The sequence below is a fragment of the Cebidichthys violaceus genome, unplaced genomic scaffold (genome assembly GCF_023349555.1).
Source record: "Cebidichthys violaceus isolate CVI_PGR_0920_01 unplaced genomic scaffold, fCebVio1.0.p SCAF_12, whole genome shotgun sequence".
Taxonomy (NCBI): domain Eukaryota; kingdom Metazoa; phylum Chordata; class Actinopteri; order Perciformes; family Stichaeidae; genus Cebidichthys; species Cebidichthys violaceus.
In genome coordinates, this window is record NW_027176285.1 from 3,015,246 (window position 1) to 3,030,773 (window position 15,528).

General features: G+C 41.0%; 1 protein-coding gene across 1 annotated transcript in view; it reads left to right on the forward strand.

Annotated features, from left to right (window-relative positions):
- Positions 1 to 15,528, forward strand: part of si:dkey-247m21.3 (5-hydroxytryptamine receptor 4) — a 39,713-nt gene that overhangs the window by 20,601 nt on the left and 3,584 nt on the right. The window lies entirely within an intron of this gene.

Below are 15,528 nucleotides of genomic sequence, written 5' to 3' on the forward strand. Positions count from 1 at the left end.
GATTTGATTTAGTTTCAGTCTACAGCCTATGGATCAAAGGTCAATCATTGGTGCTGCATCAAAACCAGCAGCGAGACACCATATCATGGCTTGGATGCAAGGCATCGCGTCTTATTTGAATTAAATCATCATTTCTCATTTAGGCCATGTGTCATACTTTAATGTGTAAATAATAGATCTGAACAGGCTGTGCCTTTTCTAGAAATACATGTTCATGGCCAAAACAGCTGTGCTGCTCTGCAGATGGAACATTTTACCAGAAAGAAAAAAAAAGGAAAACCGTCCGGGGATCAGACTTGTGTAAAATGAATTTAATAGTCGAGTCATTTAGCTTTGGAGCATAGTGTGTACTTGTATTATAGAAATAAGGTCTGCTCATGAGCTGTGTCATATGAGCTTTTCTTTCTATCGTGTCCCATCAGGAAATGTGATCGAATCTGAGCTGTCAAGATAAGGAAGATGATATCAGGCTTTAGGGCAGATTTTGGCACACATGCTGTATTTTGTGTACATAGACGTATATAGTGCTTTAACTTATTTTAACTTATGAGCACGGCACAGCAATAAGGAAGTGGAACAGTAGAAGCTGGGGAGGTGGATGGCGTAATAAGCCTGAAGTTAGAAACCAGCAGCAGTATTAATTTTACAATCAGGATACATGCTGGGGTCATGCTACAATCCTTTGTACAAAAAATGCACTCTGACATGGAAAAGTGCAATGGAATACAAGTTCGGAAACTCTGGCAAGAGTTCCTTCCAGCCTCTGCAAATGGAAGCGGTTAATTCCGAGTCAGCAACTTCCGATATAAATGCGTCCCAGTGCATCTGCTCGGGAAGACGTGGACGCCTGCAGTGAAGTGATGTCTGTATGGCAAGTATCTCGGCTTCACAGATGCTCTAAGATGCATTTAGATCGCAAGTCGGAAGGACTGACTTGGAATTATCGACTTCTAATTTGCAATGGATTGCAGCATCAGTCTGCAGAGCCCTGAGCAGAACACTGTTATTCAAAGTTAAACTATTTTAAACTATTTCACCTGTGCAAATTGCACCAAATTGGACAAAGCACTCGCTTTAAACTGTATTGCCTTTGTATTTATTGCTGTAATAAAGTCCTCAGTGAGTAAAACTGACACATAAATAAAATGCTTGCCGTCCTGAAAGTAAACCCCATGTTGCTTTAAATAATGTGAGCCATCTCAAGTCGTTTGTCACATCGCTGTAGAGTTCTCTTGAGCTTAGAGTCATCTGAGGTGTTGAGCTTCAGGGAGGACAGATTGAATTGTTCCAAAATTTGTCCTATTTCGCCGTTCGTAATCTTTAATTGAACGATAATGAATGATAACACGACGGTAGTCCAACATTCTTTGGGATTTCACTGCGGGTTTTCTGTTGACGTTAATGGTGGTGATTTAGTTGACGTCTGTGTTTGTGCTCCCCTTCTAGTGGGGATGATGGAGGAGGTGACCTGCTTGTGTCTGCACTGTTTAACTTTAACACAAGTACTTTACTGCTGGAGAGAAACAGAGGCTTACGCACTTACACACGCAGTCACACACACGCACACACACACACACACACACACACACACACACACAGCTGACAAATTGATGTCATGTGAGAGAGACATTCTGAAAATCTAAAATCCGTGCATCCGCACAAACACGCAAGTGCATGCGTGTGTCTGTAGTTTTTTGTTTTTTTTAAGAGAGGAAGCTTGCTGACCTTATGCCTCTGCTCCAGTCGCAGTGGTTTTTGTTGTAATGTGTGTTTCCGGGGTGTCTGTGTGCGTTTTTGAGGCTTTCTGCCGGTGTGTGTCGGAAACAAAAAAAGGCAAACAGGTTTAACTCCAATCTGATGTCCTCTCTTAAAATCTGTCTGGGACAGAAAACAGACTCAGACAATCAGATTACAGCCAACAGGATCCTGTACAGTGAAATCACTGGAGGTATCCTGACGAGTCATTTTGTCTGTGAGCTCGTTTAGGCTCAGTCTGTGCGTGGATGGTGTGTGTGTGTGTGTGTGTGTGTGTGTGTGTGTGTGTGTGTGTCCGTGTGGGTGTTTCTCTGTAGTGCAGTTTATTACAAAAAGTGTCTTCTGTATTTTATTCATTCCTACGCGAATGCGCTTTTGTGCACACTTGACAACAATCTGTCAATTTGTAAGACTTTGGACCCATAAAAGGAAATTTGTTCTGTAAAGACCACCATTCATCTTCAAAGACTACTAGCAGCCTTCCTGCATCTTATGAAACAGTTTGTCCACTTCATTCCATGGTCAGCAATAGTCCTCTAGTTTCTACTGACGTCTGGTTACAGATGAATAACATTTGTTTCTTGGTCATTTTGGTCACTTTTAGTCCTGCAGTCACCAAGTTTCACGTCTCTGCAAGTTGATTTAAATGAAAGTTAAGAGTTACTGCCTACAGGGAAGAAAATCAACACATAGTGACCAGTATAGTCCTATAATATGTATATGAATACAAAGCTCTCTAGTTCCTATAGTTTTAGATGAATGTCATTGATTTCATCATCTCATTTCTAAATGTTTTTTTTTTGTTGTATAAAATGATTTGTGAATTTCGGATTACTCTACATTCCTGCTCTGCTAACAAAATGTGTTCACGGAAGAAACAGCGTCATGAAAACCTTGAGCCCGTCTTCCAGAGTGGTCCTCACAACAAACGCTCGCTGCCGGACACTCACCGTCAACACTCTGCCCCAGCAGTGGATAGTAGACACCTGCTAGTGTTTAGAGTCATCACAGGGACGTTGTGCTGTGCCCAGTAGAGAAAGTAGAAAAGACATTGAGACCACCTGAAACAGGTCAACGCTGTTGAGTAAATATCGTCGCATTATCCCCAGAGGCCTCCTGTTAATCCATAAGATAGTGTGCAACTTCCTTTTACTGTATGAGAAAATGACCCTACCTCTCACTCCATTTATTACCTCAGTAAACATTGTAAACATCAGTTTATGGTCTCAATCTCTACTTTCAAGCCTTCTTCCATACAGCATGATGCTCATTTAGTAAATTAGGGCCCCATTTAGAGTGAAATAGAACATAAAGCAGGGTATGCTTTAGGGCCTGGCTACTGTGTGATTGACAGGTCATTACCAAGGCGTTGTCCAGTTTGGGATTCCGTGTGTAATGTCTTTGGTCCGTATATTAAACCATATAGTCCACAAACCAAAGGATGATGTCACAGCAATAAATTGGAACTGAACTTAATTATCTGCCAGCACGCTCTTGTTATCCGGATTTGAAAGATCAAACATGTTTTGGGAAGATTTGCTACTTTCATAACACTGGGCTCTCCCCATTAACTACACTACTGACATTTTAGGAATTCTGTGAGTCCTCCTCAGAAGAAGCTTGTTGTTGAACATGTTGAAGATCTTGTGGTCATCGCGTTTTTCGCATGCGGCCGCCTGATCTTCTGAAACAAGTTTAATCTCACTTCTCTTCTGTAGATTCTCCGTGACTCTCTCTCGGCTCCGTCATCTTACCTCCTTCAGAGCAGCTGACATCGGTACCTAAGACAGTGTGGGCTGAATGTGTGAGCTTCCACTCAAAAAATACAAGCATGGGAGTGATTCAAACAAGAGTGAAAGGTGTAAAATGAGAGGTTGATACCGTCTTAATGTGCACAAATCGGACCCCAGATAACAAATTAGCTGCCTTTCTATGAGAGGCAAACCTAGACACACACTTTAGTGCCGTATTACAAAGTACTATGCAGTTAAATACGTTAGGGAAGCCAGGAAGGGCTATTATAAGAACCTTTTCCCTGAGTGTCAAGTGTCTGATGAGAAAAATAACAAGCTACAACTCAAAAAGTCCAACTCTTCCTGTTACAGTTAATCAACTTCAGTGTGATCCGTCCTGAGTTCACCTTCGGCTCTGCATGGAGATCTCAAGTCCTGTTGAATTCCACAAATGCACTGTTATCAGTCCTGTACAATCAGTGTGATTGTTATGCGGTTCAACTATCTGCCAGTTAATGCCAAAGCAAAGCGCAGCTGTTTAGCCATTTCAAAACAGCAGAACTTGTAATCTCACTGGAGCGAAGGTTCATGTGGGAGACGACGAGTAAGATCACTCTTTTGGGTCATGGCTGCCATGCTCAATCAATGCTGTTTACCCATCCTGAACCTTCGTGTTTTGGTTATTATAATAAGCTAAAGCATTCGGCTCCATATATGGAAGTTAAGTGCAGCAAGGCAAGAAGACAAATGAGCAATGGGTGCAAAAATGCAACGTGAAATAGCTGTTGAAACATTCAAATCATGAAAGCAGAAAGGTATTACACACAATGTAACTGACTGTTGGGTTGTATTAACGGGGCTCTCCACTGATTTTTACACACACAGGTCAGGTGGAGCATAACTCAGCTGGTCAAAAAAACATGTGTAAAGTCTTCTGGAGGTGCTTTGTCAAGTCCGGCAATTTAACCCCAGTGATGAACAAACCTGCGTTGCCTAAACTGGAGATGTGGAGTTTCGAAGATGTTGTTATTTACCAGGCAGGGGGGTCTAAGAAAAAGATACTAGCACGTTGCATTATGGGAAATGTAGGATCCAGGTCTTGAGTGGAGCTTTAGCAATACCAGGGCTAAAGGTTTGGGTATTTAAGCTTTCATTTTTTTTTTATCCCATTTCTTAAGGCTCCAGATTTGGTAGGATATTGGAGGAAAGAGAATCTGAACTATGGTTTATCCTTCACATCAGCAGGAGAGTGCAATCTTGCTTGTCCCAGAATGCCGGAGCCAAGCAATGCCAAAATCCCCCAAAAAAAAAAAGGAAACTCGTGTTTTTAGAAGTCCTCTTTATTGTACAGGCAGCAGCCCATGTTTTGAGCATGTTGTGTCGACCACAGACACTTAGTTTAGACAGACAGGCCGGGGAAGTGTAAACACTGCAGTCTGTGATTTATTATGAGGCTTATATGATTTATTATTGTTTGATTGAAACCCCAAATCCCCCAGCTGCTCTTCTCTGCATCTCACTTTTCTGTGTCTTTTTTTCTTACCCAGAAGATTTTGATCTTCAGTTTCTTTTTTCGTCCCTGCCTCTCATCTCAAGCTCTAAAAAAAGGAATTGCTGTTTATCGTCATGTTTTATACTGCAACAAAAGGAGAGAAAAAAAGGACAGAAAGTGAGAGAGTAAAACAGGAAAAACTCACATTTAAATGATAAAAAAATAAGCAACATAATACAAGTTGTTGGTGTCCTGGTTGTATCAGCTGCTGACGTTTCTCTTCCTCCTCAGGTTTGACTCGGTTTGGATGTTCTGAACTCATCTGGGATTCTAATTAAAACTCATTTCTCCCTCATAGCATTGCTCTCCTCTGTAACAGAAACGTGGTTTCCTTGGTGACAAATTGGACAGTAGAGTGAACCCCGGGCAAATCTGCGAGGGACAAAAGACTTGTTCTTTCTTTAAAAATGATAGTGTTAGTTCACTGATTTGAAGCGCAGACTCAGCTCCACATGGAGTCAGCCTTTCTACATGTGGCAAATGTAAATACAGAATGTCAGTAGAATAGAAACACAAAAAAAACAACAATATTTATCCAGCTACTATCTGTTCGTGCTCTCAGATACTGTGTTGCATAGAACAGTAGAGGATTAAGCACATTTACAACAGGCCTTTTGTCATGGAAAACTTGCTGAGTAGGAAAAGCACAGGTGTAAATGAGGAAATGAATGATGGCTGAATTCCATTTAGCTGATTAAGTTTCAGGATCCTGCTCTAAATAAAGTGTCATTGTTAATGTACTTAGCAACACCTGCTAAGTCAATGTCCATGGTAAAAAAAAACAAGCTTAATATAAGTTGTTTTTAGCTGTTTGGGGGCAGCAGAAACAAGCTGTAAACACTGACGCCAACCTTCACTGTCTTTTCAGCTCTGATTTGGTCTCTACTCACTCCTGAGGGACATGGCTGTCCCTTTAGCCGCTAAATGCTCTGCTTCACCATCCATTCGCTAACTGTCTGTCTTCCATTTGGTTCCGGACAGGCAGTGTAAAGTGGATTAATCCGAGCTTAAAATATAACCAAAGAAAACACTATGAGAGCTGTGAGAGTGAACCAAAACTAGAGAACTGCAGGCCCCCCCCCAAAAAAACAAAACAAATAGCTGAAAGATGCTAAAATGCTCCATAGAGATGAGAGGAACTGCAGGTCGCTTCTAACTGATATCACAACATTGTCAATCGGAACGACAGGACTTCACCTCAGCTGACTGTCTGCCCGACACAGAGATTCTGCTAAAAACAACACGGAGCAGGAAAATGAATCCTAACTTAATTTCAGCACATTGAGCCGTTGTGAGTGAACTTTGCATCAGATCTCTTGCCAGGCTTCTGATGGGGCTTACACTATCGCGGTTTCCCATCGTTCTGTGAGCACACTCAGTCCCTCAGTGTTATCTCTGCAAAATGCCGATGTTCCATTCATTTTTTCCATCCGATGTCATCGACAACGTGAGGGAAAAAAACAAAAAAAAACCCTACCGTATGATGATGTGTACGGGTGTGATCACACCTGCGAACGGTCCAAGTGATTCTGGAAATGTCAGCTTTGTTGCATTTTGTTGTGTTTGGTTTTTTTGGGTGCCGACGGCCTCATGTTGAGCAGACTAGAACTTGTTAGCAATAATCACATGACTCACAAGCAGTTGATTTACGTCCTGCCAGGTTCGACAAACCAATGCGTCGCAACAAATCCGATGATTCATTTTCATTTCTGCTTAACTTTCCGTGCATGAGAACCTGCTGCTAATCGCATCCATCTTCTGCTACCCATAATCCCTTGTGTTTTGAGGTTATTTCCTGGAGCTGGAGTGAATCGCGTGTTCCTCTCCTGTTATAACTTTACAACAAAACAGTTGAGTTTCAGCGGTGTTGTAAAGTCTCTGTCAAACCTTTACCTGCTGACCTTGTTTTAGCTTCGGGTGAATCACATACTTTACATTTATCCGTCTGCTCAAATAAGAGCAAAACAACGGACTTGTGTCTGACACAGACGGCACAACGGCTCACTTTAAATCTGTCATAAACACTGGCAGTCAGCATGTGAGCTGATATTAAATTCGGGGGATGAGGTGCAGGCATTCTTCGGATTTGCTATGTTCATTTGTTTTTACCGTTCTTACCATGCGTTTTTACTTTTGAGCTACGTCTGCAAAGCAAAAATGCCCCCCAAAGGAGCAATGGAGATCTAGTTCAGTTCAATTCAGTTGAGTTCAGAATGTTTTTTTAGGAACGCAGCCGTTTGAACTTGACACTCGACATCTTGAAGCGCTCACAAATAGTCTTCTAATCAATTTTTGACGTCCCGCCATATCAAAAGGTAACTTTCTGTATTGATTTTTGATAAAAGCTGCAGCTTAATGCTGTGTTGTTGTTGTTGTTGTTTTTTTTACCATGAGGCTGACAGTGGCCTAAAAGATATGAAGCAACAAAAGGTCTCGGTGTAGTCAGACTGCAGCTGAAACCAAACTGGGTCACCTCATCAATCTCATTAGCAAGTGTCATTACGCTTCCAAAATTTGATTGTATGCATTTCAGCAACAGCCTAATTTCCTCTCTTTTTACATAACTCACATATATACACATCGCACTGAGTTCAGCCTCAGCCGTCTGCTGCGGGTCGCTGAAGAGCGAACGAGCACTTCGTATTTACTTTCTTCCTCTCCTGCCTTTCTCAGATGTTCTGTGTGCCGTAAGCCCTCCGTTGAACCAGACATTTAAGTTTCTTGTAAAAAAATTGTATTGCTTTGTCTGTCTTTTTTTTTTTTTTTCCTACTATTTGTTTCCTTAGCAACAGCAAGCAGGTAGGAGAAAATGATGAACAGTTCTTTCAAACTCACGGGTTAGTCATCAAAATGGGTCACAGACCGATTTCACTCAGATGCACTTGATAGATAAGAGAACTACATCCGACAGCCTTTAACGTAAAAAAAGGTCTATGACTTTGGGAACAAACGTCTTTACGTGAAGGTCATCGTTCCATGAGTCCTTTTTTTTTCTCTCCAGAATAGAAGGTGTTGTTTTACAGATTATAATTAACTCAACATAAAGCATAGTAAAAACCTAATTTGTTCAGTTATGGCTGTCGAGAAAGTATTCACAAACTCAGAGGACTGCTTGCTAAATTTAGATTTTGCAGATTTGGGGCCTTCAATATATCTGTGTTAAAGGGGACAGATGCTCATTTTGAGGTTCACACTTGTATTTGGGGTTTCTACGAGAACATGTTTACTTGCTCGTTTCAAAAACTCATTATTTTTCTCATTCTGTCTGTCTGTATATATATATACCTGTATTCACCCTCTGTCTGAAACGTGGCGTTTTAGCGCAAAATAAATCAATAAAAAAAAGACATTTAATTTAGAAAACAACAGGGGTGAAATGTAAAAAGTTCATCTTGGGCAAATAAATGTTTACCTTCTTCTTCTATCTATCTACCTATTCTAGGCTTATTTGTAGGACAATGAGGATTAGAGATAATGTCACAACTGCTGTCAACATCATGTTGGCACCTAATAGATGTCTTTAGAAACATTGATGCATCCCGAGTTAGTGACAAGGCTGAGTGTGTGTGTGTGTGTGTGTGTGTGTGAGTGGGTGGGTGAGATAGTTGCATGTTTTCTGTCTGAGGTGCACAGTGCTGATGGGCCGGTAGTTCTGCAGTCCTTAGAGCTCGAACCAACGTTCCTGGTGCCGCCAGGTAAAATTCTGGCTGTACGTCGATCACTTTAGTTGAATTATGAGTTTTATTAAATAAAAACAACCTTCACCCTTGTGTACAGATAGACATAGCGATTGTGTTTCTGATGAACATAGTACATAAAATATGACAAAAAATGTCTATTTAAGATAAAAAAAATACAGGAAGTGATGAGTAACAGCAGTAGCTCAATATGTCGAGCTAACCACAGCAGCACAGACACATTTGTTCTGACCAACGCACAAAGAACCAGGCAAAGCAAGTCGATTTCCTCGTAAAAAAAACTTTGGAAAATAGAAAAAAAGAAGAAAAAAAAGTACCAAAGCTTTGAGAAGTTCATCCAAAACAATAAAACATTTGCATGAGTCACAAGATAAGGTTAGGTTTCATGATTTGGTAAAATTTCACCCAACTAGGACATATTGTTAAAAAATGCAAATAAGAAACAAATGCTCTTTTGCAAACACGCAGACATAAAGTGTCTAAAATAGAAGCAACGTCTCACTATCAGGTCCATCTCTGAGCAGGAAGTGAGGTAGTTTAACTTCAGTGGGATTGGGGGGGGGGGGGGAATCAGGTTCAAAACTCCATCAGATAAAATAATTTGCATTTGTCTCTAACAAAACAAGCTCTGTTTGAAGAACGCTGGGGATTTTCTCTGTTGTCTTTAAAGCCAGTGTTATATGACGGCAGTCTGCACAGACACACAGAGACAGCACTGCAGCTGTGCGATATGGACTAAATTAATATTATTAGTAATAATATATTGAAGAACCACACTTAACAAATAGACTGATCCCAGTCCGGTGAGCTGCGTAACCCTACAACGTATGATTTAAATGTTTTTATATACATCCTCTTTTTTGTTCTCCTTTCGTGAGATTATAATTAGTTTTCTCTTGTTTTAGAATCTTTCAGCATAGTATGACATAACTGAAAGATTAGCCGCAGATACTGAGATTCAGATTTAGAGGAAAGGACGCTTTATTTACCCCGAGTGACCAAATCAGAGAGTCAACATAAAACACTTGCCAGTGAAACGCTAATAGAAGTGAGGGTGTTGTTATTTCTTATGAGATCTGTTGAGAGATGGTGTCGGGTCACTGCATATGAATATGTCTTCGTTCAGAATGGCTGCCACTGTATCATCCACAGCAAAATAGCAGAAACGTGAAACACAGAGGATTTTCTGTCCTAGAAACCCAGATCATGCTCATGAAGCGGCTGCAGGACACCAGAGTGGATTGATGCTAAAGTGTCACTGTCAGTGTAGCGATCCTGGAGCTCAGACTTCTACATATGCGTGTACATTTTTCACTGTGAGGTCAGTCATTTACATTTTCTGAGAAGCGAAGACACTCCGGGTTCTCAGAGCAGGATTTGATGTTAGAGGAGCAATGAATTTTACCCTTTTACTACTGTTTGGATTTTTCGGTTTTGTGTATGTTTGTCTACTGCGTGAATGCTCGGCCTCGCCAGAGTTTTGGATTTGTTTTAGTACACTGTCTATTTAGCTGATGAGCTGATGGTCTGTTGTGTCCCTCATGCTGTTTGGTCTCAGGAAGAGGGACTCTCTCTAGAATCGATGTGGGCCTGGATGAGAGGAGAAGATGAGCTCTCGTGCATTTACCACAGGGAGCAAAACTCATTTCAGGGAGGAGGGAGGAAGTGACATTGTTTATAGAAGTGTGTAGAAATAAAAAAAAAAAAATCTGGGTCTCTAAAAGCCTTTGATGTATAATTAATAAGGCCGAGTGTCCACAATCTAACACATCCTCTCCATTACCACGGGAAGAGCTCATATATCAGAGCTGAGTGGTTCTGCTTCCTTTTTCCGGCTTTTGTTTTGAGGACGCCGTGGCAACAATGTGCTTCAACATTTTAAAACTAGATCCAGAAAACGTGGATTTCGACTCCCCAGCTGCCCCGTTCCAACATATCTGTTGTGCCGGAGTCCTAACTGGCCCAGATTCCAGGGTGTCTTCATGAATTCACGCTGCCAATTAGCCGATGAATTTCCCTCGAGCGCCGGAGCTGTCTAAGCCATGCTTCAGTCCGTACTCGTCGCTCTATTTATGCGCGCGTGGACAAGTGTGTGCAAAGGCAGAAGGGTGTTGTTTTTCAAGCGTTTGGGCATTGATCAGTTTGTCAGTGATTCCATGTGTTCAGACTGAAGTTTCCGAAGTACAATATGCCTTCTTGCTTTGGCAAATGTTCTCCGTTTGTACTCAAAACACGTGAAACCTGCAGTATCTCATCGGTGGAAATGAGCAGTTTGCTTAGAGGGAGCAAAACTAGCTCCTCCAGTAATATCCTCAGCTTTCCTGTGGGAAAACGCACCTTATCTTCCTTCCCCATCAGCGCTCCGTCCTCGCTACGTCAACCCTCCAAAACGAGGAGATAAGAGTGAAATCGGATTATTTAATGTCCCCGACAGAAATTTGCGCTAAATTAAAGGAACACAAACCTCTCCTGTATCTCGCGTCGATCTGTCTCAAGGTCACGGGTCCAGATCGTATGACAGGACAGCCTTGTTGTTTTGTGACTAAGGAGACAGGGAATTTGACCCACTGGAGTGTTGTACAAATGGAGCGTGACGGGTTTTGACAGCATCAATGTGATGTCCTTGAGATATTATGGTCTATATGGGAGCGATTGATCAAGTTGATTGTACATACGTGTTGTTTCTTGGCATGAACATTCCAGCTCTCTATATTTGCTTGAAGCATGTATGAATACTAAACAAGGACAGTCAGGAACTGAGTGCAGCTTTGGACACAATTACAAAGAAAATGTGGTTCTCATTAAAAAACAAATATATTGATCATTCATGATTGCGGTGTCTACCTTATAATGTTTGGAGGTCAGGATTCCATGGCCATAATTAAAGGGTTCATAAGCTTCCTGTAATAATGAAAGTGCAGGATTTGCCTCTAAAAAGCTTTTGTATTTTAATAAAATAAAAAAAAAAAGCGAAATATTATTTGTTTGTTAAACATCCACGGATCATAACAGAAGCAGTAAATTTACACAGGAAAATCATCAACAGTCTGAAGCAAAAGAGAGTGAGGACAACACACAGGCTGGAGAGGAGAGGGCCAACATACACAAAAGACTGTGTAAACAAAAACTAAAGCAATAAATACAGTTTCAAAAACCTCATCTGAAATGCCTGCTGTCAGTTAAAATCCTCTCTTTCCCTGAAAAGAACTAAAAATCCCCGTCAAAATCAGTTCAAGGAGTCTGAATTTCCTCCTTTCTCACAATATTTTCCCAAGCGTGGAGCTTTTTGATGTGTGTTTTCATCCACTGTTTCAATTTGTCAGGCTGGAATTTTGCCACATACTAAACTAACTGACGGATAACTGCAAATCTGGCAACACGTAGGCGCCAGATGCAATTATGAACGGTAAGTTGAATACATGACCTGCACTGGGCTGTTTTTAATTTAGCTTTCTGAGAGCTGCCTCTCATGAACTCGAGCAGTAACCCTAACCCTAACCGGTGAAAGATCTCCAGAGCGTGGATTGAAGAAATTGTAATAAATCGTCTTAAAAATCATTTAAGTTTGCATCAGCAGTAACTTAAAGGTCCAGTGTGTCGGATTTAGTGACATCTAGTGGTGAGGTTGCAGATTGCAACCAACTGAAACTTCTCCCATGTTCCAAGCGTGTAGGAGAACTACGATGACTGACACAAAAATGCAAATGGTCCCATCTAGAGCCTGTGTTTTCATTTTTTTCTATTCTGGGCAACAGTAGAAACATGCCGGTGCAACATGGCGGAGTCTTAGTTTAATATTCACGATAAATATCATATACAATCTCTACCAAATATCCCCATAAATCCTACACACCAGACCTGTGATTCAGCTTTGACGCTGCAGTGGGAGAGTGAGCAGTTAACAGTGAAGCTGATATTGATGAGATCAAAGTAAAAACAGTAAGGGCTGGATTACACACGGCATCACAGCCTGGGAATCTCGTGCGTGAGTGAAGGCAATTTAAATCCAGTGCGGACATGGCGGACTATTAAATGTAAATAGATTAGTTGCAGACTATAAATAGTGACAAAAATGGGGTTTCATGTCATGAACACAAAACAAGGGTTTGAAACAGCTCTGCTTTCCTCGCCGCTGCTGCTTATCGTGTCAGACTAGAAACAGAAACATATTTGTCGATTCCCATGAGGGAAGTTAGTTTCTCCTTTCTCTCCTTTTGACCAGGAAGGAGACTTCGCTGTTCCCTTCAAGTTTCTTTTATTTTTTATCATAATTGACAGCTGACACAACAAGGAAATTATGGAAAATGACCAAAGTGCACAGGTATTGCAAGATAAAATCCTTCTCACCTTTTCCTTTTTCTCCAAATTTGGACAGTAAAAAGCAAGACAGAAAGCAAGACAGCTTGGAGGAGACACATGAGGGAAAGCTCTGCTGGGAGTTGACCACTAAACTATCTGTGGACAGAATGATGTTACACGATTTGATTTAACATGTGGGAAAATTCCAATACTCTCTTTCCCTCCATTTTTTTCTAACTCTGGCAATCAACTGTCGTGAGGGACTGTTGAAGTTTTCATGCTACAGATAAAACTTGAAGCTGCACTTCTCGTGGTTAAAAGCTGCTACTGAACGCCAGAGGTAAGATATGTGCACTGTATGGGACTCATATATTATTAAATGTGTATGTATATATGTATATATTAAACCACGAGAAGTTCAAGTGTCATTAAGCATCTGATACACGTAGTCAAAACATCTGCTTTGGGCCATACGGATAAGATTGAAGGATAGCGTGTTTGTGTTCTGCTTATGAACAATACCATATAAGTAAATCCGCAAAGTGACCTGCGTCTCAACTGGATGTGAATTAAACTGTGGTGATCACAAGTATAAACAACAGCTTTGCTCTATGAGCCGCATATTAGTGTTTTGGTCAAACTGTACATATGAATTTAAATGTGAGTCAATCTTAAGCTGAAGGATGAAATTGAATCCCAAATGCCCCCCAGATGTGAAGGAAAGCATTAACTTAATGATGCCAAATGGAAGCATGAATTTGTTTATGACTGAGTTAATGTGGCTTTGATCTTCATCCCTAATAAGACGCTGCATCTAGTCTTCACATAATGGCGTGCAGGGTCAGATCTCAGGGATAAGCAGGGTTTTGTTATGCCTCATTAAATGAAAAAAAACAGAATTACAGGAGGGTCTATTTGAGGATTTCTGCATGACAATTTGATTAAAATATACTCAATAAACCTCTAACCTTCCTCAAGGCAGTAGGGACAGCTGTTGCTGGCAGACGCTTGATGTTGACTTGAATTCACTCTTTGCCTCCAGATAAACGTCCTAACAACTTAAGATCTTGGCCGATAATTGTCAGATTTAGATTTCTTTGCTCCAGTGTTGATGTCTGTTAAAGCGCAAACCGGAACCGCTAGCAGCCGGAGCGGCGCGAACGTTTTCAGATGTGCCAACATGCAAAAACACGGAGGTGTACTGAGGTTTGAGTCAGTTCAAGACTTGACGACACAGCCAAGCTGATCCTCACTAACTTTCCATCAGTTTTCAGTTAATCAGTGTGGGGAAGAAAAGCTTGACTGATGTCGCACAGGTGTTGTTTTTACCTTATGATCAGATGCTGAAGTGTGACAAATAGATAATTAATATATTACCATAACAGCTTTGTGTTTCTAAAAACCAGGACATGGACAACACGTGAAAACAAAAGGGAAAATAAAGATTTAACGTCAAACTGTCAATCAGTCTAGATACCAGAGAATGAGCTTTTTTTTTATTGGGTAAAATAATTATACAGATATCTTTATTCCTTTGCAGAGTTACTTCAACAATGTGAGTTTTCAACCCTCTTAAAACTCCTCCTAAAAAGTACATTCATATACAACTAATGAGAATGGGTTACTTATTATATTATATTATAATATTTTGTATTGAGCGCATCTGTAAAATGTTCGGATTTAGTGTCTTCCACTCGTTTTCCCTAAAAGATTGACTGGTAAAGACCTGGTAAAGGTCAAGGAAAGATTTGTGGTCTTGGTTCAATATTTAAAGTCAGTTTAAGTTTATTCCACCTTTGAATCTTGAATCATGTTGACCTTCTCACTACAGATGTTTCTGACCTTAAGTTTCCTAATCCAAACCACACCAGGGATGCAGGGCGCTAACCACGGTTTCTGATGACGTAGTCTGATGCTTTTCCCACCCAACTATCCACCCCAAGCAACACTTCCTTCCCTTCTTCCACAACATATTTGCCAATGCAAATTAGTAATTTGTACAGGGCAGGGTTACATTTTTTGTGGGGAGGTTTTTGACCTCAGACTCTAATTCCATGATTATTTGGTTTCCCTGAATTTCCTCCTCGGTATTATCTAATGCTGATCTTTCCCCTGGTGGCTGTTGGCAGTCTCATCCACGACTGTGTGACCGAGGGACAGACGGAGTGTGTTTAGACTGTAAACACACTCGCTGTAAAAGTTACAGAACATTTTCTGTTTATACCCCCACCCCTTTTCGCCTCCTCACCCTGGACATGCCTCCACATGGGGCTGAGTGTGTGCATTAGTGTGTGTGGTCTGTAGTGAATGGTCTGATAACAGCTAGCTATTCACTGGGACTTACCAGAAGGAATCCACCCGGACTTCCGTTCAGGTGTGTGTTTGCTTGTTGGTGTGTGTGTGTGTGTGTGTGTGTGTGTGTGTGTGTGTGTGTGTGTGTGTGTGTGTGTGTTTTCCCATGATCATACAGTCTTCACACGGAGGGACAGAT